Source organism: Zingiber officinale, chromosome 6B (genome assembly GCF_018446385.1).
Source record: "Zingiber officinale cultivar Zhangliang chromosome 6B, Zo_v1.1, whole genome shotgun sequence".
Taxonomy (NCBI): domain Eukaryota; kingdom Viridiplantae; phylum Streptophyta; class Magnoliopsida; order Zingiberales; family Zingiberaceae; genus Zingiber; species Zingiber officinale.
Genome location: NC_055996.1, coordinates 117,174,060 through 117,178,703, shown reverse-complemented (window position 1 = coordinate 117,178,703; position 4,644 = coordinate 117,174,060).

Here is a 4,644-nt window from a genome sequence, read left to right as displayed (position 1 = left end):
ACCTCAAGACCGATATTACATGTGGTTCTCAATTTCAATAAAGGTTCTACACCATCAAAGGATGAAGAAGGTAAGGAACCTCGATTCACAAGGTGGTCTACCGGTCAACTCCGCAGAAGCACAAGCCGATGCTAATGCTAAGTGGTCACCTCGCAATGGAATCGCTGCCAGGTCCGTTCTCGAGTGCAAGAGACCTATGGAACAAACTCATCGAGCTCCAAGAGGGAACTCGAGATTCTCGGATTGCCAAGAGGGACCTATTCTTGAATCAGCTCCAAAATCTAACCATGAAGGACAATGAAACGGTAAGTGAACTTCATGGGAGATTCAAGGAGATCATCAACGGTCTACACTCTGTGGACGAACGAGTGGAGAATCGCGATCTAGTAAGGTACGCTCTTAAATCTTTTCCTAGGAATGCCTTGTGGTCATCTATGGTAGATGCCTACAAGGTATCCAAGGATCTTTCCATTGTTAAACTAGATGAATTTTTCTGTGAAATGGAACTTCATGAGCTTGCTAACAAAGGTCAAAAAGAGAAGGGTATTGCTTTATTTGCAGGACCAAAGAGCAAGGATGGAAGAAAGAAGAAGGAGGAAAGAGTCAAGAAGAAGAAGGCTTTCATCCACCTCTTCTTCCGAATCACGATGAAAGGGATCATCATCAAGTGAGATGGCGAACTTCGTAAGAAGGATTATGAGAAGAAGCCGAAGATACAAAGGAAAAGGTAAAACTAATGATCAAAATTTTGATAAATCTAATGTTATATGTTATGAGTGTAGCAAGAAAGGACACATTCGGAGCGAGTGTCCGAAATTAAAGAAGAAGGAGGAAAGAGTGAAGAAGAAGAAGGCTCTCAAGGCCACTTGGGATGAGTCCTCATCAAGCTCATCGGAGGAAGAAGAGAAGATGGAAAAGAGCACACGACAATTAGCACTCATGGCAAGGGAGGTTTCGGACTCCGGAAGTGAGGGAGATTCGAGCGACGCTTCAACCGCGGCTTCATCATCGTCGGATGATGAAGAGGTAACCTCTTCTCATATAGAAAAGTGTTATAAGACTATCACTCACTTATCTACATTGCTTAAAAAGTCAAAAATAGAAAATAAATTGTTAAAAGAAGAAGTAAAAACCTTAAGGACCCTTAGGGAAGATGAGGTCGATGACCTACATCTAGAAGTCCTTGAGGATGAGAACAAGGCTTTAAAGGGTGAGGTTGAGAAACTCAAGAAAATGCTTGAGAAGTTCTCAACTAGCTCTAAGACTCTAGACATGATTCTAAATGCCCAAAGGGCAGTCTACAACAAGGCCGGGCTAGGGTATCAACCCAAGGAGTCGAGTTTCATTTCTCTAATGTCTAGAACTCAAAATAGTAGATCACATGTTTCTAGGGCTCATGGAACTAGGAAAGGTATGACCAAGGCATGGGTTCCTAGGTCTTTCGTTGTAGAAGCATTAGGTCCCAAGATTTGGGTACCTAAAACCTCTATCTTCCGTGTCTTGTAGGCATTGGTTGAGAGGGAGCATCTATCAACTTGGTTTGTTGATAGTGGATGCTCCAAGCACATGACCGGGGACAAATCACTGTTTACAACCATTCAAAACAAAAGTAGAGGTAATGTGTCTTTTGGTAATAATGGTAGCCTTAAGGTTGTAGGAGTTGGAGACATTCATATATCCGAATGTTTCCATATCAAGAATGTCCTTCTAGTCAAGGGGATGACTTTTAATCTCCTAAGTGTCAGTCAATTGTGTGATACGGGTTACACAATTGAATTTCATTCAAGTCAATGTTTGGTTAAACACATTGACACACTTGACACGGTACTAGTAGGCACAAGGGTTGATAATATTTATCAAGTATCGTTTAAAAGTGCTACTAATGCTTTGATTAAGTGTTTCATGTCGAAAGAAGAAGAGTCTTGGCTATGGCATAGAAGGTTGGCACATGTAAACATGAAGAACATCCGGAAGTTGGCCAACCAAGGATTAGTGCGAGACTTACCCAGCATCAAGTACTACAAGACCAAACTATGTGATGCATGTCAAAAGGGTAAGCAAACAAAAGGTGTTCATAAAGGTAAAATCTGTAAGTACATCTACTGCTTTAGATTTATTGCACATGGACCTATTTGATTACAGTAGTGTAATATCATTGAATGGAAGTAGATATTGCTTGGTAATCGTTGATGATTTTACTAGATACACATGGACTTTCTTCTTGAAACATAAGGACAAAACTATAGATATTTTTATTTCTTTTTGTAGAAGAACTGAAAATGAAAAATCGAAGCAACAATTAAAACCATTAGAAGTGATCATGGTGAGAATTTCAAAATCATAGGTTTCTTAGAGTTTGTCAAGAAAAGGGATATAGGCATGAGTTCTCTACTCCAAGTGACCCCACAAAGCAAAACAGTTGTGGAGAGAAAGGAACCTGTGTCCCATAAGAGGCTGCACGAAGCATGCTCAATGAGTACTCACTACCGAGCTACTTATGGGCTGAAGCTGTGAATACAGCTTGCTATGTGCAAAATCGAGTTTTAATACATAGGTTTTTAGGAAAGACTCCCCATGAACTTTGGTTTGGGAAACCGCTTACAATTAAACATCTTAGGGTGTTTGGTTGTAAGGTGTTTATCTTGAACACCAAGGATCATCTTGGGAAGTTCACGGCTAAGGCTGATCAAGGGATACTGGTCGGGTACTCTCTTACCAGCAAAGCCTATCGAGTCTACAAATAATATGACTAAATTGATCAAGAGTCCTCCTGATGTAGTTTTCAAGAAATCCCCTAACTTAAATGATCAAACAGGATGTAGGAGAAACTAATTTGAGTTTAGGAATCCAAGTTTGAATGATCAAAATGAAGAACGAGCCTGTCGATTTGATGTTGATGAACAAGGCAACAAAGAACCTAACTGATCCTTTTCACTGAGCATCGAGTCCTGCCTCGCATGAGTGAGACTACTCATGAGGCACCAATACCAAGGCACTTACGCAGCTACTAGTCATCCCAAGACTTCAAATTGTGGGAGACATCCACTGCTAAGTCAGGGACTAGGTCATTCTTTAGAAACAATCTAATTTAGTCGACGATTTCCGTAGATTGAACCAGGCTGTTGATGAGGCATTGCATCATCCTCGATTGGATTCAGCTATGCAAGATGAAGTTAGTCAATTCAGCGAGCCAGTTGGTGTAATTTAGTTCCTAGGACCTAAGACCACCATTATTGGTAGAAACTAAATGGTCTTCAAACAAGTTAAATCAAAAGGAGAAGAAGAAATAAGGCAAGACTTGTAGCCAAGGGCCATAGTCAAGTCGAAGGTCTCGATTATGATGAGATTCTATGTTCCCGTGGGTCTGACATTAGAGTCCATCTGCTTGATGCTAGCTTTTGCTGCACATAGAGGTTTCAAGCTCTATCAAATGGCTTAAATCGGCTTTCTTAACTATTCACTGTAAAGAAGAGGTCTATGTTGAGCAACCACCTGGCTCAGGAGTACCAAAGCTCCAAACCACGATAAGCTCAAGAAAGCTCTTTATGGGCTTAAACAAGCACCTCGAGCTTGGTACGAAAGGTCACAACCTATTTACTAGAGAAGGGATTTGTGTGATGTCAAATAGACTCCACCCACTATTTCTACGAAGAGATGGTGAAAATATTTTCAGAGCTCAAGCATATGTCGATGACATAATTCCTGTATTCCCAGCTAACAAGGGCTATTTGAATGAATTCATTTCTCACATGGAAAGTGAGTTTGAGATGAGTCTAGTAGGAGAGTTGACATTCTTCCTCGGACTTGAAATCAAGCAAACTCGAGATGGAATTTATGTCCATCAGACAAAATACACTCAAGAGATGCTTAGAAAATTCAATATGAGTGACTCTAAGAAAGTGTCCACTCCAATGGCGACAAACACTCGCCTTGACAATGATGAGAGTGGAAAACCAATTGATCTAACGCAATATAGAAGCATGATTGATAGTCTTCTATATCTCACAGCTAGTCGACCGGACATACTCTTTGCTGTGGGCATGTGCGCTAGGTATCAAGTCTGTGCCAAGGAATCTCACTTAATTGCAGTTAAGAGAATTCTGAGATATCTCAAAGGCACAATGAGAGTAGGACTGTGGTACCCTCGTACGGAGTCTTTTGATTTGATAGGCTATACCGATTCTGATTATGCTGGATGCAAATTGGATCGGAAAAGTACTAGTGGGGGTTGCCAATTTTTAGGTTCATCTTTAGTTAGTTGGTCGAGTCGGAAGCAACATTGTGTTGCTCTCTCCACGACCGAGACCGAATATATTTCCATGGGAGAGAGTGTATCACAGTTGTTGTGGATGATACACACCCTAGAGGATTATGGACTTTCTTATAAGGGTGTACAAGTGCTATGTGACAACATAAGCACAATAAACCTAACGAAAAATCCAGTCCATCATTCAAGGACTAAACACATTGAAGTGCGTCATCACTTCATTAGAGATCACGTAGCTAGGGGTGACATTGTGCTCACATATGTGGAGTCAAAGTCAAACCTAGCCGACATTTTCACCAAACCCCTTCCGGAAAATGAATTTAGTCATTTAAGGAGGGAGTTGGGAATGTGCTTGGCTCCTTAGGTCATTAGAAACT